Raw genomic sequence first — 27,165 nt, 5'->3', positions numbered from 1 at the left:
TCAGAATAACCACAATTCCTGGGCCAATCTTGCCTTCCTTATCAGCAGAAGCAGTCTCTCTTCCTCTGTCTTATGAAATTGTTCTTGACTTTACTGAAAATCTTATGGTAGGAGAAACAGCCTGGTAAGAGAAACAACTCTGCGATTTCTCCTAATGTGCTATCCAACCACACCTCATTGCTTCCAATTCAAGCATGCCCCAAGGAGTCAATTACTGAGTCAAACCTGGGCAATGGCTGGGACAGGAGCAGACAGGCAAATATTTCACTGATCTTTACTATCAAACAGTCTGTGTAATGTATGTGGGAATGCTTCTTAGGCTGCTCATTCTCCCTCAGTTGGTTGGGGAAAGAGAAGCATAGCATCTGGCTGGGCTGGACTTAGCAGCACGGGATCCCAGACTCCCTTCAGCTGCTCAGGCAGCTGAGAGTGCTTCAGCTTCCTCAGATTGTGCTGCATCCTAGATCCAGTAGAGGCCTGTAACAAATGATGCTGAAGGGCCATTTGTACCTTGAAATAATTCACAGGAAGGATTTTGACAGTGGCGAAATATAGACATATTGGAGTAACCCACTCCTCAATTCCTTCTCTATATCCTTTACTAAAGCAGTGAATAAAACATTGGTGTTGAGTGGCAGACAGTGATAGGAATTCTCTGTAGGTCAGGGGTGATAGTGAGAATGAAGATCTAGAGATGGGATCAGTCCAGGAGAATCTGGGCAATTTTTAAACACAGATTTTGAAATTCATCCTTCTGTAGCTCCTTCCTTTCCCCTCTAATATTCCAGTCATTTTGTCAGCTTGCACCTCTGTCGCCTGAAGCTTGAAATCAATAAAAATGTAGCTTTCTGCCACTCTGAGATGTCTAGTTTGGATAGTGCCATAGGCAAAAAGCTGCAAACATGCAGATCTCACGCAGGGCAACTGTCTGCCAAGGGTGGCCTTATTTCCAGTTTTAGTCTTAATTTTGGTTGTTTACAGTGCCCTCAAATAACTATTTTTTTTTTAACATTTTATACAGATTTTGTGGGGATTATCTGCAAGTACTACTGTTGTATAAAAATTTAATCCAAAATTTAACAGCTTAAAGCAACACTTTTTATTGTGCTCATTGAGTCTTAGTTCAAGAATGAAGACAAAGCATAGTAGTTATGACTTGTCATCTGTACCATGACTTTCTAAATACAAGATCATGTCATCTAAGAGTAGAAATGTTTTGCTTTTTCCTCTCCAATCTAGATACCCTTTCCTTCTTTTTCTTGCCTATTTTCCCTGGCAAGAACCTCTAGGATAGTGTGTAGACTAGAATAGAAATGCTCAGAATAGACGTCCCTGTCTTATTCGTGATCTTTGAGGGAAAGCCTTACTATTTCACCATTAAGTGTGATGTTAGCTGTGGGGATTACAGTCAATATTTATTCTACCAATTCTGTTATTTGTTCCAGTTATGAGTCAGTTTTGAATGATTTATTTTTTCCTCATGGGTGGTATAATTTTGTTTCTTTAATGTCTCATAATTTTTGTTTGGATGCCAGACATTGTAAATTTTACTTTTTTGGGTGCTGGATAATTTTCTAAAAATTCTCTTGAGCTTTGTTCTGAGACAGCTCATTTACACAGAAAGATTGGAGTCCCATCAGATCTTGCTTTTTCAGCTTTGTTTGAATTTAGTCTAGGGCTATTTTTTTCCGCATTACCAAGACAAGACCTTTCTGGGTATCGTATTCAGTGCCCAGTGAATTACAAAGTTTTCTAGCCTGGTTGGTGGGAATAGGCACTCTTTCCACTCCTCTTTGTGTTTCAGCTCTTATTGCTAGTGGTTCCTTTTATGGCCTTGCATGGTTTTCTTATATACATGTAAGCAGCTAAATATATAAGGCATACTTTATGAAGATTTCTAGAGTTCTGTCTGTGCAGCTCTCTCCCTTCCAGTGTCCTGTCCTGCAAATTCTAGCTGTCTTGGCCTTTCCAGTCTTCCAGGAGTATGTCTCCTCAACTGTGTGTGTCACTTGCTGGTCTTCATTTGTTAACTCCCTTCCCTGCATTTCAGCCTAGAAACCCTTCCAGGCAGGAAGCGAGGACGAGTGCAGGGCTCATCTCAATTTTTTCTTATCTCTTAGGGATGACTGTCCTTCAGTGCTTAATGTCCAATGTCTTGAAAAATGTTGTTACATATATTTTGTCTATTTTTTATTTGATTCAGGGAGGAGGATAAAGTTGGAACCTTTTACTCCATCTTGGCCAGAAGCAGTTGTCTTTTATGCACATTGAAGTTTGAGAATCATAATTATGTGGATTTGGGGGCCTCAGAGCTCTGGTTTGAGTTGTGAGCCTGCCACTCAGTCACTGATGCTCTTAGGCAAGTTACTGAATCAGTCTGTGCCTCAGTTTTCTCATCTGTAAAATGAAATGGCAGTACCTACTTTGGGAGTTTGTTGAGTTTTAGGTGAGAGGAAGTCAGTGAAAAGAAGCTTTTATTATACTCTATACTATTTTCTTTTGTTTAAATTTTTAATGTCGAAAGTTAATGCATGTATTAGAATACAATTTTAGAATAAAGTTTTAAAAACCTTTAAAAGCTAGTTCTGTACTTAGTTGCTAGCAATATAGAAGTCAACAGGCAACATTCTCCATCTTCCCTAATTCTACACAACATGCAATTGGCAACACATCTTTAATGGTCGTAGACTGTTGTCATAATATGATAAGTAATATAGATTATTTATAAATATTTAAAATAATAATTTAGAAATATTGTTCACTAAGGTAATGGAAGTGAATATTTCTTAATTTTAATTGTTCTGGCTCTATCTGGCAGTTTATATAAACAGTAATATAAAAAACAGTATTGAATTATGTAGCGTTAAATTTCTCAGATGGGCAACGCATGAATGTAGTCCCTAAGAATTACTTTAAATTCATTTAATTTCTTCAAAACAAAAAAGGCATGAATAATTAAATGAAAATATGTTTATTTTGAATTATATAGAGGTATAAAGCATATAATAAATCTTTTCTGCAAATGACCCAAATTTAAAAATAAACTAGTTTTCTTTGAAGTTTTAAGGCAAAATTTACTCTACCATATGCTTATAATATCATTCTGGGGGCAGAAAAAATTAATCTTAACATGTACTAACTTGCCATTTCTTACTATTTTGGTAAAACTTTTGATTTAAAGTAGTGAATTAATTCAATTCAAGCATAATCCTGTGTTACAACAGATTTAATCAGTAGCATTGTATACATTTTAATTTTCTGCTTTCTTAGCTTAAGATTGGAATGTCAATAGTGACAAATGCTAGGAGGATGTGATAATGACTTACAAACCATCTTACAAATATGTAACAATAAAGTGTTATAAAAATAAAGACTCATTTTTATACTTTGAGACACACAAATTATCCCACTCCTGTTATCAGGAATTAGCCAAATAAGTGTACTAGCAAACAGATGCTTGGTTAATAATGAGAACAAGGCTACCCTTTGAAGAACTATTCCTTAGAAATATTATGACACATGATGAGCTCATGTTGTAGATATTACGAAAATCTTTCTGACTGCTGTACCCAATGTTATGGTATTAATTTCTTAGAAAGAAATACTGTTCTTATGTTTTCCTCTAAGTGAGATATTGACTATTTCCCACAAAAGAAATATACTTTTACTTCTATTCTTTTACTCCGTGTGACATAATATTCAGAAATACTTCAGCATCAAACGCAAAAAGTCGGGAACATTTTATTTTTCGCCACTTATTCTGACTAAATATCTGATGAGATCCTTCTGTTTCTCATAAGCTGGGAAGTAGGACTGTGGGGCTTGCTGTGAAAGGATGACAAGTGAGTTTCCACGAGCCCATTTGTGCTGTATGATGGCTGTGGTCCCCTGTAGGAGTTGCTTGGCTGAGAAGATGAAAATATGGTCAAACATAGAAAGTTGCTGGATCCTGGAGATCAAAGTGCAATCTTCCGTGTGACTTGCATGCCTACATTAGAGTATCTGGTAATTTGTCTTCTGTCCTGGACCTCTGGGTACTTGCGGTAGGAGTTTGGGAGAGGGCATGAGCAAGAAAATGATATGGTGCTGTGCGTGTGTGACTTTTGTAGTAATTTACATTAAATCCATTTCTGTCTTCTAAAATACATTTGCCTGTGGTTCATTTGTGATAGCAAGAGACGTCTGTGTAAATGAATGGCATGGTACATGTGACTTAGTGATGTCGATTGCCCGACAATGTATAATTGAACAATATTACGACTGTCTGAACACCTGGAGCAGCACTCCCTTACACGTAGTCTAACCAATCAGTTGTCCTTATAACAATCTCAGTGATTTCTCTGGCTCTTTTTTCTTAGGTTAAATCAGGAAACTTGGTTCTATAAAAGAAAAAATGTATGTGACATAGATGTACAATTTAAAACAAAACCAAAGAGCCTACATATTTGTGACTAATGAAGCCCTTCCTGACCCTCTAGCGTAGGCAGACAGATCAACGTGATACAGCAATGCAGCACATTTGCCTTCAAAATTTGTGTTTTTCTCCCCTAAAAAATAGGCAGCTAGACAAATGTCCAGTTAACCTATGTTATGCTCCAAACCTGTTGATGAAACTTCTCTCACTCCTTTAGAAATATTACTGCATGAAGAATCCTTTACATGCTCCAGATTTAGCATTTTTAACTTGATAGGTAAGTTCGTAGCCCAAATGAAAAAGGGCAAGAAAAATTACCTTTGCGTTACATCCTGAAGGGATCCAAGTTTAATCCTGGCCTCCTAATAAAACCTGTAATAGAAAAACTGAGCTATACCATAAGTTTCTTGTAGAATCCATCATCCAAATAAGACTTTTTTTTTTTTTCTGCTTTTGCTTCATTCCTGTGCTGAATGTCTTGGTTCAGAGACAGATTGTGTCTACTGTAATAGATTTATAGCATAGTAATATGAATAGATGCTCTAGTGATGTCTGTTATCTTTGATTTTAGATTTATGCATTAGCTCCAATATTTTAAAGTGATTTTTTTTCTTTCTCTCCTAAGAGACAAATGATCAGTGCTAACCCATCACAGACAACTAGAGACACCAGTGGTCTCCCATAATAAATTGGAAAGGGGTCCCAGATGCCTGATGAAACACTCTCATTCTTTCTAAGAAGTAGTCATAGCCACAGGCTAGAGAAAAATCTTTACTTTTTCAGCCTATATCTCTGCTACTAAAGTATGTAGTGGGCATAATGAGTCTGTTTCTAATAACCAAAGGGGTACTGAGTCTGTTTCTAATAAGCATAGTTCTAGAATAAAGCAAGAGCCAAATAAAATGCCAAATGAAATTATAATTACGATGAAACACCTTTCTAAATGAAGGTGGATTGGATCATTTAGAAGCAAGCTTTGAACACTTTACAATTTTTAAACTCTTCAGATTCTACCAGAGATTTGAACTCTTCACTCATGACTGGCTTGCAGCCTGGCAGTTTTGTACCCAAAGGTGTGCAACCTTTCAGGTGCAAGTTGCAAATTAAAATTGTGGTTTGAGAAATAAGAGGTGTGTTTATAGTAAACAGGTGGCTGCTGTTCAGAAGAGAATTGCTGGGGACTCTTTTATGACCATTCTGATGTTGGGACATATTAAGTGGAGCTTGTCACTTTTCCATCTGCTGTAGACAACTGCTAGAGGCGGAACCCATTTAGGAGGTGGTACGCACCATGCAGCTGCTCCACCGTGTCTCATAAATAAATAACCCAATCATGGCCTCAGTCTGTTTTATTAAGCCCAGTTTGTGAGGTTTGGGTCATTGTTCTCTTAGGCAGTTGTCCACAATGTATGACTTTCAAAGAATTTTTTGGATATGATTCTTTAAAGATTAACTTGATGTTAACAGAAAAATTGTGAGTTGCATTTTGGGTTTATATTTGTTTGATTATACTTCATCTAAATGAGTAGGCTTGATAAAAAGCGCTTCCTTGGGAAATATAATGCCCATTTGTCATGCAGGAACTCTGCTCACTTGCTTTAATGTCCCCTTGGACACACTTAAAGAGTTTTTATCTCTAAAAGAAGCAGTTTGGTAGAATGTTCTGTTCTCTGCATACATCATTCAACTCATTTACTTATTGCTATATTACTTTGTGATTCACAGATAAAAGAACATTAAAACAGAGGTACTATTTAGAAGTTTTTGTCTTTTTTTCCCAGTTTGATGCTTTATCAAATGAGATAGTACTGAAAAAACAAACAAAAAAAGTATCTCTTTTTGTAGATATCAAACTATTTTATTTAACTTTTAACAGTTTGCAAATCCTGACTGTTTTGCTCTGAACCACATGTCTTGCTATAATAAGCTTGGTGATTGAGGATTTTTTTTCCCCTCACTGGGTCTGGATTACATTCAAATCATTGTATAGATTAAATGACATTTAGTACATATGATTTGTCTATGAAATCCTTAATGTTAGAAATTTTGACTTTTCTTGGCAGAATGTTCTCATCTGTCATGATGTCATTGGCTGATAAAACACATAAAACCACCAAGTCTAGTAATGTCTTTGGGTTTCCAATACGTTTGGTAGCAAAAGGATTCTAGTCTCTGTGTACTTTTGAGGCTCACAGTATGTATCAGGCAAAGAGAGGTTTATTTGTCACCAGGAAAACATTGAGGAACTCATGAAGCATGCGATGTCTAACTGGGTCAGAAATTAAATAGTGTAAGTGGTTTTGAGTAGCCTTTCAAAGTCACCCATGAGTCTTTCCCCTTCATTCCCACCATATATAACTGTCAAAATACAGTATGTGTTTAGGAAAGATACATGTTTTGGTAGAATAGACAAATGTCTGATCCTTTCCAGAAATTATGAATCTGAAAAATGCTTATCAAGCTAATTAAGCCAATACATTCAATTCAGAAAAGCAGAACAAAATGTTTAATAGTTTGATAGCTTGCTGAATTCTGAATAAGATGAAATAAGCCATGTATTTGAGAGACTAGAGTTGAAAACTGAAAGATCTTTGGGAGTTGAGGCGAACATTGGTAGATAGAACTTTAAAGCTCTGCCATTTCATCATTTGCTGTTTAACAATTGAGAGATCTAAGCATGTCTTTAACAGACAGCTTTTATAAATGATGATCTTTGCTTTGTTATTCTTTGAAGCAAATTGCTGAACTATTGGCTTTACACCCTACATCCCAGAATTAGTTTCCTCCTATGTTTGATAGTTTTATCATCATTTAAATTGCATGCACATCTCTAAATGGTTTTAAGACTGTAAATAGTTACAGTATCATAGCTGCATTGAATTTCAAAATAGTATTGTAGTTTTTGAGCAATTGCTAAAAATGTTATACTTGTATCCCCTTTTTTAATGTATTTACATGATGCTGACTTTCCTCTGATTTTTTTCCTCCACATTTTTGATGTTTTGAAGTGAGAACTAAAAAATTTGACAAAACAAGTGGTATTTTAATCTCATTTCAAGTTTAAGTTTATGAGAGTGAAAATGATAAAGAATAGATTTGGATTAAGCAACTGTCTATGTAGAAGATGTCAAATAGCAAAATTTGGTTATCTGGACATGAACTTTGAGTATTTATAAAATGATAAATATATGGCAAGAGTTAGAGATACATTCTATTGTGAAGAAGTTGTTAGAGCAGGCAGGTAGCTAGATATGAGCAGAGAAAGGGGGACATCTGCCCGCTCTTTGCTTAAGAGCATACTGCCTATCCCTTAATAAATCCTTGCTTTGCTTTCTTATTCTCCGCGTCTTGTATCTGAATTCTTTCTGTGACAAGACGAGAACCTCTCGACCCCACCAAAGTCACTTTGTAAAAATCTTACACCTACTTTCCAGAACACAGAACAATTGGTAGGGCTGTGCCTAGTAATTTTCAAGAACACCCTGTAAAGAATTTAGTCTCAGATCATTTGAGAAAGCATGAAATTTTAACAAAAGGAAATGAATATGATGTATTTAGTAACAGTAATACATGTTGAGATGAGAGTTTATGGTATCTTGTTATAGCAGCCTGAGCTAACTAAAACAATTACGTATTGTCCTCCCACAAACAAGATTATAAATTACGTTGGGCCAAGGATTTTTGTTGCTTAAGACCTAAGGAAGCTTTTTATTGTTCTTCATATTTCACAAACCTCAGTTCTTTTTAGAGCTTTTGATTTCCAGACACTTTTACAAAATTCTAACCATTGTTTTATATGTCTTTGATTTTTTGGTTTATATTCATCTGTATGTAACAAAGTCTAATTTAAAAGGAAGATCTTGATGCACTTTGGTTTCTTTACATACTTTTTTTTTTCTCACTGGAATTATCTGAAATTGTAAATATTATGCTTTTGAATAGCTTCTCATTTGCCTTGAGCTGACTAACTATGGAAATCTTTTCTTCTGAAGACAACTTTCTGGTCTGAGTTACGTATCTAAACATATCTTTCCTCACTTAGGCAAATTCCAAGGTCTCCCAACATACTTAGCATTTATATTTTAACAAAAAGTTCTTATTAGCTTAAATTAAGTATGAAAGAGAAGTTCCCTTCATGTTTCCACTAACCAAAAATGAAATCTTCTCAAAGCTGGGCAGACATCCCTCATGCGCTTGGTTTTAGAAGAGTCGGGTATTCGGGAGTATTCTGAATGTCTGAAGTCAGCCATCAGCATGATATTTTCCCTGTTTCGTGAACTATATTAGAAAAGCATTAAGCTTCTCCTCCATCTAGCTAGGTGGTCTCTAGTATCATCTCACAACACTACCGTTCATCACGGTCCTTCATTCGGAACCTGTCTGCTACAGATCTGCACGTATTTGTATCTCCCAGCCCTGCTTCTTTTAGGACAGATTCTTTTAAAAAATTATTTTATCCTTTTGCTGGCATATCATAATCATGATTTCATGAGGGAGACTTTTAGCCCTGATGATACTGATTTGGGAATGTTTGAAGGAAGAAATTGAATAAATATGAGCGAAGAGAACATTTTCTTCCCTCTGCACAAGTTTTGTTCAGTGACCAAAAAACGGGTGGGTTGAAAGAGAAGAAAGAAAGGGAAAAAGAGAGAAACTGCTCCTGTCTCCCCCACGATCAGTAATATACATACACACATGTGGTTCTTGTAAATCATGTTAATTGACAGCTAGAGGTGAGAATTCCTTGATTTTAAGTTGAGATTGTGGAACACTGTGTAATCACAGGAAAATTATCGTGCATATATTATGTCTTAGTAGCATTAAATAAGTTATAATAACTAATATTTATTGTGTAATGTGTACAGCCCTCCCTGGGTATCCACAGGGATTGATTCCACGACCCCCTGCGGATAACAAAGTCCACAGATGGCCAGTCAAGTTCCTTACGTAAAAAAGCATAGTATTTGCATAAACCTACACACATTCTAAATTATCTCTAGATTACTTATAATACCTAATATGATGTAAATGATATGCAAATATTTGTAAATACAATGTAAATGCTATGTAAATAGTTGGCTCAGCAAATCCAAGTTTCACTTTTTGTAACTTTCTGAAACATTTTTTCTGAATATTTTCCATCTGCCATTGGTTGAATCCATGAGTGCCAAACTCACAGATGCAGAGGGCCAACTGTGTATGTCAGAAGCATCACGTGCACAGCTTCATTTCATAGTTAAAACATTGTATAGACAATATTATTAGTACCCCCTGCCTCCAGTTCAGATGTGATAAAACTGAGGCCCAGCAAAGTAAATTACTTGCCCTGAAGTTCTGTACTTAGTAAGAGGTAGAGACAAATCCTAACCTACATTATCTGATTTCAGAGCCCATATGCTTAAATGCTCTAAGTGCAACTCCGCTTTGTGAGTGTGAATAGTGGAGAGCCTGTCACGTATGCAGTAGGGCACCATCTCCAACCTGAATGTGTTCATGGATCACCTGGGGATCATGTTAAAATGCAAACCCATAGACCATAGACTTTGGCCAACAAGAATGGGGGTCAGAGCATTGTGATGAATGCCTAGAAGATAGTGCTGAGGTCCTCATGCTGATTTGGGCACTGGCTCACCCCCATATTAACCAAGCTCTAGGACTTCTGCTCCTTGGTGAAAAAGAAACATACACCATGTGTGCAGAATATATGTTGTGTTCTGGACATTGTACTAGACAGTAGAGATTAAAAAGTCAGGTAATTCATTGTCTCTGTCTTACAGGAGCTTCCTACCCAGCTGACTCTGAATGAGGTATACAGTTTCTCCTCTGATTGGGGTGGGTAAGTACTGTTTCAGTGTTGGTGAACTGAATGTTGCCCAGTGAATTTGAGGGGGAGCCCACAGCTGATCGTGTTCCCTCATAGCTATGATGACAGCATTTCTAGGTGATACAAGTCCTCCCTCTTGTCAGTTACTATTCTCCAGCATTACATGCACTCTCCATGATTACAAATATTTCCTCCCTCCACGCAAATGTCCCTAAATTTTGCAAAATACAGCCATACACAGCATTCTTGATGTATTAATTGTACTGTTGATAAATGAAAGTGTTACTGCTCTCCATATATTTAAATTTTTCTCCCAATTTATAGGATGTATTGGCTAAAATAAGAATGAAGTTTTCATGTATCTGTTACAAACTTCAGATATACTCTGAGCTGTTTTAAAACTTACGCTGTTTTCAAATTTGTATTCTGGACTCGTGTTGGCTACCGATTCTTCCCTCTAGCTCACATTAATTAGGCTACAGAGACAAATAAGGCAGCGAGTGAATCAGGACGACTAGCATCATGTGTAGTAGAATAGCAAATCAGTAACTATCAGAATGAGTACGGAGTTATAAATTCAAACTGGATTGTAAAACAGCTGCAAAAGACCAATTAGAAACAAAAGTCTGAATTAAAGTGGTTAAAAAATAGTTCAAGTATTTCCTATCTGGTTTCTGTACAAATGAGAATGAAATATTTGTATGTCATGGGTAGCTTCATAATGCTGGCAGCAAAATCACTTGTTCTAGCAGGTGCTGGGAAAAATCTATGGCATCATAGGGTTCAGAACTTAGATTATAAATACAGTAATCAAATGAGCTTCAGAGAAATGTATAGCACACGTGAACTGAAGTTTGTTATCACTCTTATGGGGTATTTACTTATTTATTATCTTATTTATTTATTGATTCATTCATTTATTCATTTTTGCTCATGGGAAAACTCAAATCAACATACACAGTAACCTTGTAAGGATTTCAAGTGAGAAGACAAAGGTATAGATATTTAGGTATATTTTATAAATAGCCACACAGCTCTTCTTACTCTAATATCTAGAAGTACATTCCTCACAGACTTAGGTTGGATTTCCTATCCTATGGGCTCTCTGTCAGTATTGTCACAGGTAGATAATAAATGATGGCTAAGTTGAATTAGGCTATCTCTTACTCACATCTCACTTTCTAGTAGACCACAGTCTATTTTCCGCAGTCATACTTTCCAGTAGATCTCATTAAAGAAATTGTTGTTCTGGAGAAGCTTAACATGTTTACCCACCTCCCCAGGCTCTTGTACAAGTGTGATGATACAAATTTTGTGTGTGTACTTTGTATGCACACATACACAAAATTTCTGTGACACCTGAAGTTGGCACAAATTCAAGATAAATAACATCTTAACCATGTTTGAAAGCTTGACTTTTATGTGCCCATCAGGTAACAGAAGATAGATGTTATTATAGAGGAAATTTTCATTACAGGAAAAATGCATGCTATTTGACAGACAATTCATTTTATGCTTTTCACACAGAGATTATATCCCAAGATTCATGTTTCAAAGTCATCAAAAAAAATGAGGAATGCATTTTATATTTCTTACTGGAAATAATAATAGTGATTAGCTCATTTTTGAGAAAATGTGATAAAAATATTACTGACTATCAAAACTCTTTAAAAGCACAAGATTTGCAATGATGTTAAATATATGTTTTTCATATGAATGAGTATGGAAATACAGATTCATTTGATAGGTACAATTTAAAACTGGAGTACTTTGATAAAACATTCAGACATCTGTATCCTCAAAATGATTCCCTTTTATATGAATTTATTTTTTATATGACTTTATGATAACAATTAAATTTCAATTCTTGACAAAGCAAATGATACAGATCTTAAGGAATAAGTATCTTCAATCATTATTAGCAATGGTTGTATACATGCTTCAGAAGAGAAATCTTGTTGGTACAAAATTAAGAGTTTGATTTATATAACCTCATCAGAGATTATGAGGGTTAACCCCCACTTCAAGATTTTAGAAATAATATATAGAAAATAATTCAGAGTTTCCTTTGAAAGTAGCAGGGTAGTATTGACAGTTCTACATAACAAACCACAGACCAAAAAATTCTTAAACAAATACTTTAAAATGGAAGTGAAGTTTCTTAAGTGCAGTTTCATAAAGGGGACATTTTCCTAAAAAGCCTTTTTGACCAGATTAAGAATCTCCTTCATTTACTCTGGTGAATACTTTTCAGTAAAATGAGAGAGATTTTATTTTAAAAAAAATTAAATCATTTGCATGATTGAGTTTTGATTTTCACAGTGCTACTTACGGATTTGGGGTTATATATATGTGTGTGTATACATATTTTTTTGACTTACTCGAAAGCCAATAGAGTATTTTACCATTCAGGTTCATTAAAAACTGGGTTAATTTCTAAAAATTAGGACTGCAGGTATGTTCTGCAGTGTGTGTGTGTATGTGTGACTGCTTCTCCTGGCATATCAGCATCATTCTTCCGAATTAGCTTTCTCTGTGTCTGGAAACAGAAGATGACAGTTCCTACAGCAGGTGTTTCATAATTTGTCCAGAGGGGACTGAATCTCCATCCTATTGGTGTTTGAGACAATTCATGAGAGGACTTGATTGTCCTGACTTGGCTAATAGCCTTTTTGACTGCTGCTCTGTGTTCTGGACTAGGGGCCTGCCTTGGCTCAGATTCTCCACCCTCACTCTGGATCGATCAATGTTGGTAGAGAGAGACAGGGCTATATTTTAATGAAGTGCCAGTAAAGGAATGGTGTGCTGGAAGACCAAATACAAATAATAATAAAAATAGATTTCATATAAGTTATACATACTATGAGAATGTTAACCTTTGTATAATGCATTTGTTATAAATTTTGCCACAGTTTTCTTCTGCTTTTTATATGGCAGTGTAATATGCAATAATTTTACATGTTATATAGTTTATACATTTTTTCTTTGAAACTATAATTTTAGAAGATTTCCTCTCCAAGAAAGAGAAAAAATATACTTTTCTCTTACTTGTTTTTTTAATTTAATATTGGAATTGATTTCAGTATAAGGTATGGGATCATGCGCTAACTCTATCATTTTATATTCTCTAATCATTAACCAATATCCTAACACTATGAATGGGCAGTTATTCTGGTTTTACTGATTTGAAATGTTGTTTTGTTATTCCAGTAAATACTTACACCTCAGGCTATTTCTATATTTTCTCATCTCTTCCATTTATATATTTATCATTGTGCCATTTCAAATTTGTTTAATTTCTAAAAGTTGTAATAATTTAAATATCTTACAGTTTTATTTTGTAATATTGTTGCTATCATGTATTCATTCACCAGATGAATTTAGAATTATTTTGTCATGCTCTAAAATACTCTTGTTGAAATTTTTATTGGAATTTAAGCATACATATTTGCAAGTTGTTGTATAGCAAATCAGGGTTAGTATAATTGAGTTTCTAATCAATAATGCAATAGGCAAATCCTTTCATTCAAATTTTTTTATGATGTTTAGTCAAGAGTAGTATGTTTGGCTCCACTTTTATATCTTATGCCTTTCATTTTCTTGTCTATTTTATTTTCTGTATTTTATTTATATTTCATTGCTTTTTACATTTTGTTTTATTGATAATGTTTTGTCTCTCTTCTGTCTAGTAATTTGAAAAGTACATAGCCCAATGCAATTTCAAAAATTTAAAAATACTTTAAAAATAATACACCTTTTTGAGAACAGTTTTAGATTCAGAGCTAAATTGAGTGGAAAGTACAGCGAGTTTCCACATATCCCCTGTCTCCACATGTATGACCTCCTGCACCACAGTGGTGCATTTGTTACAGTGGGTGAGCATCCATTAACACGTCATTATCATCTGAAGTCACTAAAGATCATTCTTGGTGTTGTAAATTCTATGGGTTTTGACAAACATTTCATGACAATGAAATATTATTCAGATAGAAATGATCTACCAAGTCATGAAAAGACAGAGGAAACTTAAATGGACATCACTAAGTGCAAGTAGACAATCTGAAAAGGCTACATACTGTATGATCCCACCTATACAGCATTTTGGAAGAGGCAAAACAATGGAGACAGTAAAAAGGTCAGTGGTTGCTACGGGTTGGCATGATGAAGAGAGATGAACAGGCAGAGCACAGAGGAGTTTTAGAGCAATGAGTCTCTGTATGATAACAGTGTTGGATACATGGCATTACACATTTGTCACAACCTGTGTTAATTTGTAATTACATTTTTGTTTTAAAAACCACTTGAAAGTTTTCTGCAGTCATTGCTGTCATGAATGTAACTAGGAGGCTTCCGGCAGATGTAATTTAACTCAGCTATTGTGTGATTTCTTTCAGTAGCTCCAAGGCGGACTCAGTAGCTATTCCCCCAACAGCAGACAAATCTCATCCCTAACAAGGGAATCTGTTCTCAGCAGTGAATCAGGGCACAAGGGTCTAATCAGCTCAGATGGGTCTTCTTTCTTTTTCTAGAAATGGCTCAGTTTTTAAAGACTTTGTGAGGCAGTCAAGGCTGTGTTAACACTGACATCCAAAATATTCTCTTGCTGCTTATTTCATGAAGAAATTTTGAGATTTAATTGCCCTAATAAAATCATAGAATGGTCTGTACGACTGATTCATTATATAAGACATCAATTTTTAACTCTGTCCCTCTTCCCCTGCTCTATCTTATCTGCAGTACTCATCGCACATTATTTTAAGGACCATCATTCTTCATGGCAGTTTACCACCACTTCTCTGCACTGTGCATCTAATAATCTGGTGGGCATGGAGGGCGTACACTGTGCATTGAGTGTCAAGATAAAAATTCATACTAAAGTGTAACAGGGAATTATAGCTGTGGTCAAAGATCTCTTAAGAGGATCCCAGTGTATAATCCAGGTTTCAGTGACAGGACTCTCTGCCCCTTAAATATTTGATATTCACAATCCAAATCTCTGATTTCAGAGCTTGCTTTATCAAGTTTTCCTCTTCTATTTGATTCTGCAATCACACAGATTGTCTGTTTCCACTTTAGAGCCAACAGGAATGCAAAATTGTCCTCTGTCATTGGGCTTCTTTATTAGGCATAACAATAGTTTTTGTTATTTTTTTCTGAAGATTTAGGGGTTTCGGGGGAAGAGAGTCAAGTCTACCCATACATGGCCTTTGGGGCAACTTATAAAATATCTCTTACTTTTGCCCTTGGTCTGGGAGCCCGATCCCACTTGCCCATCATCCTTCTTAACATCTCATGCTCTTTATATGGTACCTGCCTCTCAGTGCACAGCCCAAGAGGAAGGTGACTTCATGCCTTCTTCCAGGGGCTGCTTTTGTGGGAGATTAATCCTGTCAGTTTTGCCTATTTTTCAGAGTCCTTCAAGGAATTATAGTGAATTCTTGGGTAAATGTTTTCCATTTCATATAAAAGCAATCAACTTTGAAAAAATTTTAATTCTTCTCACTTGTGAAACCAAATATTTCAGTATAGATCCATTTCATAGTTGCAGAATCTGTTGTAGTGGCACTTAAAATTTGGAAATGCGTGTACTAAAACTTTTGCCATCAGCAGCTTAACGTATGTTTTTGCTCCTGGAAATCAAGATTGAAGAGCTAGTATTTTATTTCTTGGGTGGAAATCTGTTTATATTAGCCATTGAACAATATGTCAGATAAAGCATACAAGCTTTCATTTGACACAGTTTTAAAGCACTCATGTCATGCATCATTTTTGTGTTTTTTAAAGCTTTTATTTAATTATACATTAAAATCATAGTTGATTTAACAAGTAGTTGTCTGTCTAACATAAGATTTAAAATATACTGTGAAAATCAGAATAAAATATATTTAGGAGTACATTTTAATAAAACATATTGAATCAAATTTCATGGTGACTGTACAGTGTATCTTTTGGCCCATTTCTAGAACAGATTTATATATAGACGGCAGTTGTCTGAAGACAAGAGTTATGATTGTACTCTAAAATTTACTTTACTACAAACATAAACCCTAGAAAATTTTTATAACATATTTTCCCCAATTGGTTTTCAGTATGAACTGTGCATTTTGAAAATACCATGACTATTTTAAAGTTAATAAAGGAGTGAAAAGAAAGATTTACATCTCCCAATTGTGGCTTGTCATATAGATCCTCCACATTTGTAAATGGACTCTGGTACTTAAGAATGTGAATTTTATCTAAATTATCTTTTTTGTTGTTATCAACATTTTGCATTATATTTTATCTTTCGTTTAGATATTCTTCTTAGTGAGCACCTACTATGTGTCAGGCTCTGTTCTAGGTGCTGGGACTTAGCAAGACCAGAACAAGATCCTGTCCTCCTGGAGTTCACTTTCTAGTGCAAAAGGCAGATAATAAACATGAAACAAAGTAACACAGGGCATATTAGATGGTGTTAGGTACATGGGGAAAAAATAAAGCATGCAAAGGGAAACAGAAGGGAGCCTAGCTTGGCTTGGATGAGGAGACTGATGTTATTTTTATATTGAGTTGTCAAGATTTTATATAAAGTTGTCACTGTGATGGAATGATATTAAACATAAAGTAAATAAGGAAATAAACCAATTAGATTATATGGGAGAGTCATATACCCAAAAGGCCTTGGGCAGGACTCTGCTTGCCATTTTTAGGACCAGTAAAGGAGTCATTATGGCTGGAGCAGAGTGAGTGGAGTGGGATGAGAGGACATAAGAGTAGAACTGAGGAGGGGGCATGTGCAATCAGGGTGCATGCCATGGGGTCGGTGGTAAGGACATTGGCTTACCCTGAGTGACGTGGAAAAACAATAGAAAGTTTCCAAATACAAGAGTAGTATCTTTTCTATTATTTAAAATAATCACTCTGACTACTGTGCAGGACACAAAGCTGAAGCAAGGAAAGCAGAATGGATGTTGTGATAATCCAGGATAAAATGGTGTTAGCCTAGCCCACAGTAGTAATGATGAAAGTGAGGAAATGGTCAGATTCTGGATTTATGGAAGTATGACTGCCATAGTTAGCTGATGGTTTGGCTATGGCTGTGAGAGTGAAAAATAGCCCATTTTTGTTTAGACAGCTGAAAGAATGAAATTGCTATTAACTGGTGTAGGGAAGACTGTAAGCAGAGCAAGTCTGAAGGTGTAAATCAAAAGTTTGTTTTCGGACATGAAGACTTTGAGGTGTCTCTTAGATTCCAAATGGAGATGTACAGATAAATCTAGAATCCAGGAGTGAAGTCCGGGGCATAGATGAAATTTTTGGGATCATAAGTATGCAGTTGTTACTTAATGTCTTGAATCATGTTGAGTTCATTTAGACTCTAAAGTGAGTACAGATAGAGATTACTAAGAACTAACTTCTAGGGAACTTCAACATTTAGAAGTGGATAAACCAGGTAAGGATACTGAGAATACACAGCCAGTGAGGCAGATAGAAGAATAAAGATGGGACGCTTTTCAGAAGCCTCATGAGTGAGTGCTTTGAGGAAGTGAAAGTGATCAACTTTATCAGTTGCCTTAAGAGGTAAAGGAAGATTATGACTGAGAGCTGGTCATTAGCTTTTGTAAACTAGAGGTCAGTGATGACTATAAAAAGAAGTTATTTGGTGGAATGATTGAAGGAAAATATGATTAGATACTGATGAAGAGAGAATAGAGAGGAGTAAGAGATTTGGGGTATAGGCAGAAATTTTGCTATAGAAGGGGACTGAGGCAAGAGATGAGAGTGCACAAGGAGGAGCTCAGAAATTTGGATTTGAATGATTGAGAGCAAACAATATTTTAAGTGAGGTTTTTAAATTTTCTAAGTAAAGGAACATAAGTTAATATAAAATATTGGCCCACAGCAGAATTATAGCCAAGTAGTCTTTAGGTAATGTGAACTCTTTGTGTATTTTCAAAGATTGAATTGAAGAAAGATTATTTCAGATAAAGAACAGTAGATAGAAGGTAGGAGAAGTATATTCAATTTCAAGTTATATCGTTTCTTTTCCTTTTGTAGTATAAGCTCTACGAGGGTAGACATCCTACCTGTTTTGTTTATTGTTGTCTCCCTAGTGCTGAGACCTGTACTGGGCCTGTCGTGGATAAGTGCTCATTATTTATTTAGAGTGTGTGAACGAGTGGTTGAGTGAATGAATGAATGAGTTTGATTCTCCCTGGGTGAGAAATGGAAAATTAAAAAAAAAATCCATGTGATGGAGAACATTTTAGAAGGTAGTCATATGATGAGTTTATCTTAAAATACTGAGTTAAGGAAATACCTGCTTTCCCTATGGGAGGAGCATGGCCTGAGTATCAGGGGCTGAGTTCTGGGACGACAAGTTGTAGTGGAAGAACACTGGACTTAGATGCCAACGTTAATCACTCCAAGAACTATAGAAACTTGGCAAGTTTGTGAAAATTGTCTACTGCTTTTCCTACTCTGTAAAATAAAGGGTTGGATGAAATCATTTGTAAGATCTTATCTAGTTCTGTATTTCCGTATTTTATAGTTTTATTCTTCACTTGGTGCTCTGTACCTATCATTTGAGTTTGTGTCAGTCATTTAACAAACACCAGGGATGCAAAGTTGTAATCTTTGAAAAAACCAAAGTGGCAAAATCTCTTTGATTTCCTCCTTCTAAAATGCTATGGTGTCTCTTTCAAAAGCACAGAAGAATTAACAGAAACATGCAGCAGCCTTTACACCTTTCATTGAGATACGGTGATGCGACACCTACTGTGCATCTTTGACTTCTTGCACCACGACAGGAGATGTATTATCAATCAAACTCAGTCACTTTGGGTAAATCTTACTTTAGGAAAACTTCAACCACTCTTCCCAGTAGTAAACCAAGTCCCTAGGGCCTTATCTGTTGTTCTGGTAACAAGGAAGTAGATTAGATCTTTGAGGCCTTCCGTTGTTTCTCATCCTAATTTTGTGGTGCTGGCTTCTTTTCTAACTATAAAGGCTGAGGTGTGGCTGGTCCAACCTGACCTTTAAATTGAGCTCGTCTTTGCTGCAAGGGACTCTGGCCCTTGCCATTCCCATGTGCCTCGTTCTCCTCTGCTGACCCCAGGCTTTTCCAGGTCATCTCAGCACTTCCAGTCCCTTGAGAGGGGATGAACATTCCTGTATACAGAGGGCTGGTTTCTGTGAGGCTGCATACAGGCCAATCTCCAAGGAATCTTCTTGAACGCTTGATTTTCTGCACCTTTTTGGTAAACCTGTTGGATATAAAGCTCTTTTGAAAATCTGACTTCTCTGAAAGTCTTCGGTCTTCTAAGTATTCACCTTTGGAAATGAGGAAATAGTCACATGTTTCTTGAACTTCTTGAACCCCGCCTAAGTATTTTTGCCACCTTTCTCTCTCAGGACTTTGAGTTCAAGGGAATGGGATAGTTAGGAAATTTGCACCTGATTTCTTGCTTTCCAGGCTTTTCCCTGCCAGTTCCTTTTCCAGTCCCAGGAGGTATCTTGCCTTTCTCTCTCTCTGTTAGCAACCATTCTAAAGTTTACCCTTATCATTCTATTCTATTGTTAAAGCCTCTTATTTCCTTTTTTATTTTATGCTTAATATCATCCTATCAGGGTGACAACTTAATATAAAATCTTGACAACTCAATATAAAATAACATCAGTCTCCACCATCCAAGCCACCCGAGGCTCCCTTCTGTTTCCCTTTGCATGCTTTATTTCCCACAAGTACCTGACACCATCTAATACACCTTGTGTTACTTTGAAAACAGAAATCTGTTGCTACTACTTTCTGTAATCTTTTCAAAGGCTTTTTACTCTCATGAGTGTTAAATTCCTTTCATGATTGGAATTCTCCTTAATCTCCAGCCTTATTTCATGTTAAGTTGCACCACTGTCCCTTCTCCTTAATTCTGTGGCACATTTTGTTTCTGTCAGTTATTCAAATGTGCCAGATTCTGGTCTTTTTCACCTTCCTTCTTTCTACCTGGAACATACTTCTCTTACTGTTTATCTGACTACCATCTTCTTGCTTTTCATGTTTTTGCATAGTGATTTCTTCCTCGAGAGAATTTTCAGATCCCACGAGGCTCAATTAAATGCTGTTTCTATGTGATTCCTTTATTTAACTTGCTGTAGAACTTATGGCAATATTATGATTAAATATATAATTTCATATACATCATATTTTTTCCTTGACTATACATTTTTTGAAAGCAGTGACTATTTAATGATCATCTCCCTTTAAGTAACATCATGATAGGGTCATAGTAACTGGATGAAAAAGGTATTCATTGAATGAATAAATAAAAGTCCCCATAATAAAACAGAGATCATAAAAATGTGCTTTATCATTATACCATTATATTAAAAGTATATATGGTTGTAATAAATCTTATTGTCATCCCTTATCGAATTGTATACTGTTTACTCTAAAAAACTTGTTTTATGTCAAAACTATTCGTATATTATTCAGTGAAGTTTTGAAAGCCATCCCATGCTATGCTCTCCCTTACATTTATATTATTTGGCCTTCTTGATATGGAGAATCTGATATGAATCAAATTAATGTTTATAAGACTATTTTAGTTACATAATTTTATTCTTAAAGTATCTGTATAATTTCACTACTTAATTAGAAAAAATTACTCAATTTTTATGATGAAATAAAATCAAGTTTTGAAAACACCTTCATCTCAATATTTATTTAGGAAACAGTAGGCTCAGTTTTATTTTTAAATAGTTGATATATAGCCACTAGCATTTGTGGAGTTTTGGTGACATTTATTTGAATGCCTCTTAGTGACCTGGGGGTCATAAAGAGCAGACTTTGGATAGAGAGAACATTCCAGGTAACCAATTCTTCACTTTATATAAGAAAGTAAGAGTTGAAGAATGAGAGTATGCTCTACCTCCACGTGGGAAAGTACATGACTTCTCCCCCCAGGCAAAAGCCTGTGTAAAGTTCTTTTCAGTAAAGGGCAAGGATGACTTCAGTGGAGTCATTTTCTAAAAGGCCAGGAAATAGCTACTCATTTTCCCCTACCATCTTGCTGTAGTTACTCTGTATTTGAAAGGTGAAATACAAGTTGACGTGTTTATGTGAGGGCCATGCCGAAGTGCTTCTGGCCTGATTGCTCTCCCGCTTTGCTGCCCTTCCGAGCCGTTTTCTCCAGTGCTTGCTCACAACCTCACTACTCCCTGTTTCTCAGAGACATCTGAATGAACTGGGACTCTTAATTAAAAAATTTTTTTTACATTTTATTTTCATTTTTTTCCAGCTTTATTGAGGTATACTTGACAAATAAAAATTATGTATGTACTTAAGGTGGACAGTGTGATAAAATTAATTTATTAAAATTTATTTTCTGTTTTTTTAAGTTGAACTTAGTTTAAAATGTTGTCTTAAATTCTGGTGTGCAACATGGTGATTTGGTTGTACATATATACATATTCCTTTTCGTTACAGCCTATTACAAGGTATTGAATATAGTTCCCTGTGCTATACAGTAGGACTTTGCTGTTTAACCATTTTATATATAGTGGTTAATAACTGCAAATTCTGAACTCCCAATTTACCCCTCCACCCTCTTTTTTATTTTTAGATCCCTATTTTTTGTTTTTTGATCCTGTTTTCGCCTCTTAACAATTATTTCAGCTGCTAAGAAGTTTTGTTTTCCTTAAAAAGAAAAAAAAAGAAATTTAAGACCTTGTTATGACGTTTTAGTTATCTTCTTTTTTCTTTATCTGATTGATTTCTCTATTAGATTAAAACCATTTGATATTGAGGAAAACAGTTTCATATCTCCAAGACTTTCCTTCAAAATCGGAGAAGAAAATGATCTAACTCCTTATTTTTTCATTATATTTTTTAAACCCACTTAATACAGGATTATGTCATTTCTGAAGTTTCTGTGGTGCCTTGTATTACACATTGTAGGTTCTATTTCCTAATTATAAATAATTTTTTCTTGAATTAATAGAAACAGAATATTAGAGACAAGTTGCCCAGTTTAAATTGTAGAATGATCTTCTTTTCTTAGAATCTATAAAATTTAGGTTTTAAAACGGTAATTAACAAATCAACTCTAAAACATCAATGGTTTACTAGTAGACATTTTTTGATGCACACACAACGTTCCATTGTGGGTGTTCATATCATTGAGCAGTTATCCTACTTGCAGTGATTCTGGAACCCGGATTCCTTCCTTTTTGCAGTGTTGCTATTTCCTAGGACCTCCAAAATCTCTAAATTTACCAAATTAGAAATTTAGCAGATTAGAAAGTATGGGGAAGGTGTTTTTAAACGCCTAGGTACAGAAAGGAAGCTCCTAATTACTAGTCATATTGACTGGAACTAATCTCATGGCCATGCCTAGATGCAAGGAGAGGGACACGAGAGTGGAGGGAGAGATTTTAAACAGAAGGAATTAAAGTCAAAACAAAAAGGCACAGGAGTGCCTAGTATATTCCAAGAATAGAGAGTTGTCTGCCGTGTCTTCAGTAGTATGTGATAGAAAGTGTTTGATAGGGACTGGAGTTGAAAGATAAGGTAAAAGTAAAATGTGAAGGGCCTTGGAAAGGAGGTGGATATAATATTTATTTGTACCCCTATGGAGGACTGGAATTATGAGTGTGAAATGAGGCTTAGGGAACTAGATAATTCGGAAGAGTACCTTGTGCACAAGGCACAGAACTTCCTCAGGTATTTTTTGAGTAGTAGAAGGAGGAGGAAGGCATTTCAGTTTCTCCTTGTGTCTGAGAGCTAGGCTAAGTGCAGCGTAAAAACACCACCTGGAAGAACAGATCTAAAAAGACAAGACTATGCCGAGCTAAACCTAGGTGTTTTCTTATTATCAGTATCCTCTCCAGAACTTTGGAAAATAGACCCATAACATATAATCTTTGGAAATAACATTTTTGCCTCACCCACACAGGTTTTCTCCTCCATTTTTACCTATTACAAATAATTAACCTATACCTACATACTTATATATATACACACACATATATATAGGTAACCCATACCTATTGACTATTACAAATAATTAACCTATAAGGCAACAAAATGCCTAACTTACAGCATTTTCCCCCCTCAGGATATCTTTTGCTTCTATACTAAAACACAAAAGTCGTTACATTACAATCTAAACAGATTGGGTTTATCTAGGAGTTAAAGCATCACTGGAATATACCTTATTTAGAACTCAGAGGTGATTTATGGCAAATAAATGCAGTTATTACTATTAGTATGAAGCATGTATTACTTACTGTTAGTTCAGTTTCTCCATTAAAAAATTAATGATGGATGTGAAAGTAACATTTTTATTTAGTCCTGCCTACTTCTTTTTAGGAAAAAAAAAAGTATGAAAATAGTGAGAATGAAGCTGCAGAACTAAGAAATAAAATAACTTGACACCCAAGTACTGTTGCTTTAAAATGACCTAGAATATAATAGTCCCTTATTCATGACAATATTCTTAATAAAAATTTATTTTCTAGCATGATATAACAGAATTGCCTTTATTTTGTTGTTTGGATAATTGGATAATAAATATTAGTGACAGTAATAAGTAATTTGAGTTAATTGTCATTTATTTTGTGAGCAATAAAAATAGTGATTAAGAAAAAATGGAAACTTGCTTTCTGGCAGTTCAACAGCATTGAAAATGCCAGTTCTAAATAGTTTCTTGCAATGGAGTAGCACAAGTATCCCTGTGGGGAGAAATGAATATTGAAATATTATTTTCTTTTTATTTTGGATTTTCATGAATGATAAAAGTACCTTCAAGGAATGGACAGAAAAGCTACATAAATTGAGTTATAATGACAGAGTAAAATATGAAATTAATCAGAAAATCTAGATGAAGTCCCATCGTTCCATGAAAAGAAAAAAATGTTATTTTTCACTTCTTGGTTTTAATTGCAATGGATGATATACTGAATGTCAAATCTTAGGAAATTGACAATTAATTTAGAAGAGAATCAGTCATTTTATTCATAAAAATGGAAGAAGCATTTATATGCTTGAATTCTAACAATATGACTATTATGCAGCATATGCAACCATATTATGAGCAGTGTTAGGATAGAAATAAGTTAGTATTCTTCAATTCCAAAGGACATAAAAGATTTACTTTATAAATTTTCTCTTTGGAGAGCACATAGAACTACTCAGCTCTCTCCCTGGCTGGCAAATGAACCGACACTGTAATGCCTGTTATTGGTATTTTAAAAGTTGTTCTGCAAATTGAGGACACTAAAGAGCCATTTCTAAATAATCGAGAATTTCCAAAACTATAAAATTGAGAGCAAGTTATTATTTCTTCAGTAATGCTTGTTAATTTTCTATAGTTAGAAAACTTTTAGAACTGAGTATTATTTATCATATATCTGTCTGGCACTCACTCTGTTGGCAAGGTGAGGAATATCAGGCACTCTGATATATTGTTGTAGGGGTTGCAAATTGATAAAACCCTTGTTCGGGGGAATATCTAAGAAACTCGTCAGTCTATTTACTCCTTGTCTCAGTAATCCTATTTCTATAAATATAGTTGAAAGATTCACCTCCACAATATGAAAAAAAATGCACAAGTTTTTTTTTAAGTGTGGCATTATTTGCAAAAACAAAAGATTGGGAAATAAAATTAATATCCATCAATCTAGGGTATATAGCCAATGGAATATTATCAATATTAGACACACACACACACGCATGCACACACCCTGGCGGAATGAAAAAGGTTTCTATTATAGCAGTTTGATTGCCAGAATATATTTTTAAGTGATCAAAGCAGCCAGTGCAAGGTGTTGTATGTGTGTGTAAGCAAAAGGAGAAATAGAATACATGCAAACACTATACATATACTTGGATGTGGTAAACAAGGAACTAATGACAATGATGGGTAGAAACAGAATAGATGAATTTGGAATACAGTCAAGACTTTTCCGAGTGTGCTTTTAAACAGTAGTTTTGACCTTTGAATCATGAATCATTTTACGTATACAAAAATTAAATTAGATTAAAGACAACAAAAAACAATGGCTAAAGTTGAAAACATTAACAACAAAAACAAGGTATTTATGGAGACTAAGTTAATATAACCATATTGAACATCAAAAGCAAGACGCCAGCCAGAGAATCAGAGGGGCCTGTGGGTTTATTAATCATCATCCATAGTTTAGAATGTATCCCTGCTATCATGATATTTCAATTTATTGCAACCCTTGGTAGACATTCTGTCTTCACATAAAATTTCACTCTACTTTTCCCAGAAACCAAGCTGGCAGGTTACAGCATGGTCTTTTCTAGAAGGCCCTTGAAAAATGTTTGATCAGTTTAGTTTTTATTATGAGATGATTGTGAAAATAGTACACTGTGCCCACTGATGTGTTCATAAACTGCGATGGGCCTAAGTGACTTAATTTGTGCTCTGATTGCTTTATTCACAATGCATAGAACTTGCCAATGAGGTCACTGAAGAGAAGATAAATGGAAACTTATTACAGCACAAACCAGGTGTGCACATAAACACCATAATCTCGTCATAACTTCCCGGCACTGTGGTTAGGTGTCATCTCACCTACCTTCTGTAGGCTGTTCAGCAGTCATCCATTGTGCACAAGCAGGAGCAGCCCCAGCTCTGCACTGGTCATGTCATCCAACATCCCCTGACCCATCGAAGCTTTCATCACCCCTCTTCTAGGCCCTGAGACCTAGTCTTCTCTAGCGTCAAATCCAAAAACGTCTGGCCTGGCACACCAGGTTCTTGGTGTTCTCACTCCACTTACCTCTCCAACTCACTGAAATGATCCTTTTCACAGGTCTGTTCTACTCTCTCTCCTATGCATCCAACACAGCTTTTCTGTCAGTCTCTTTTTCCACAGCTAGAAATCTATCCTTTCTTCTCTCTTTCTTTCTTAATAAGATAACCTCTTATTGCTTTCATGATGAGAGCTCCTAACAATTTATTTGTCACTTTATCTAAACCTGTGTAGTATACAATTCAGTTTATAATGTTAGAACATCTTGAAGTTTTCTTAAGGCAATTCATATTTAGAAGTGATCTCTTAAAGTACTGTAGAACTCCTCAAAACCCCTCTCCTGTTCTCTAGCACCTCCCACAATTTGGGGAATTAGATGTTATTGACTTAATGAACCACCAGAATAGAGTGAAACATAATCAGTTGACAGAAACGTACTGATATAGAATATCTTATGCTATTTAGAGCTCTATTAATTAGATTTAAATAGCATGTGCAGTGAAAAATGCTTAAAGGATTATTTGAATTGATATAATTTCCCCCAAATTGACCCTTGTTCATCTCTGATCCATTCTTCACACAGCAGCCAAAGGGAGGGTTTGCAAATGAAAATTGGACCGTGTCATTTTTTCCCACTCAATGCCACTCAGTAACTTCATATTTAGAATAAAATTTATATTTTATATCTCATGTTCCATAAGACTTTGAACAATCAGGCCACTGCTTACTTCTCCAGTGGCCTGGCACACTTTCCTCCTTGAGTTTTACAATCTACCACAGTGGTTTATTTTCAGTACGTGGACCTTTCCCTCTTCAGACCAGGAGTTCTCTTATTTTACCTGAAACACTCTTCTGGACACTGTGTGTCTAGCTTACATGTCCTTCAGGTCTTGCTTTAGAGCCATTTCCTCAGGCAGATTTTCCCTAAGCTCTCACTCTTCCTGCCATTATTCTTTCTTATACTCGCCTGCTCTTCTCCATCATAAAATTTAGTACAAAATATACCACTTCTCATGCTCCACTCCATTCCACACCTATTAAAACAGATTGTCTCTTGGTATGGCTAAGGCATTGGTATTTTTTAAAGGACTCTCAGGGATTTTCTTTTTTTTAAATACTCTGACCTATAGAGAAAGTCCAAGCCCGCAGTTTGACATCCAAGACCCTT

The 27,165-nt window shown here is 35.5% G+C and overlaps 1 long non-coding RNA gene across 1 annotated transcript in view; it reads left to right on the top strand.

Moving 5' to 3' along the window:
* The window catches only part of LOC123616384 (uncharacterized), an 866,081-nt gene that overhangs the window by 421,651 nt on the left and 417,265 nt on the right, over positions 1-27,165 (top strand). Inside the window, exon 5 of the long non-coding RNA XR_006724361.2 lies at positions 10,192-10,250. This is a non-coding gene — a long non-coding RNA (uncharacterized LOC123616384). The remainder of the gene's footprint in view (positions 1-10,191; positions 10,251-27,165) is intronic.

This window comes from Camelus bactrianus, chromosome 26 (assembly GCF_048773025.1).
Source record: "Camelus bactrianus isolate YW-2024 breed Bactrian camel chromosome 26, ASM4877302v1, whole genome shotgun sequence".
Taxonomy (NCBI): domain Eukaryota; kingdom Metazoa; phylum Chordata; class Mammalia; order Artiodactyla; family Camelidae; genus Camelus; species Camelus bactrianus.
The sequence above is the reverse complement of the archived record's forward strand: the minus strand, read 5'-3'. Positions and strand labels throughout refer to the sequence as shown.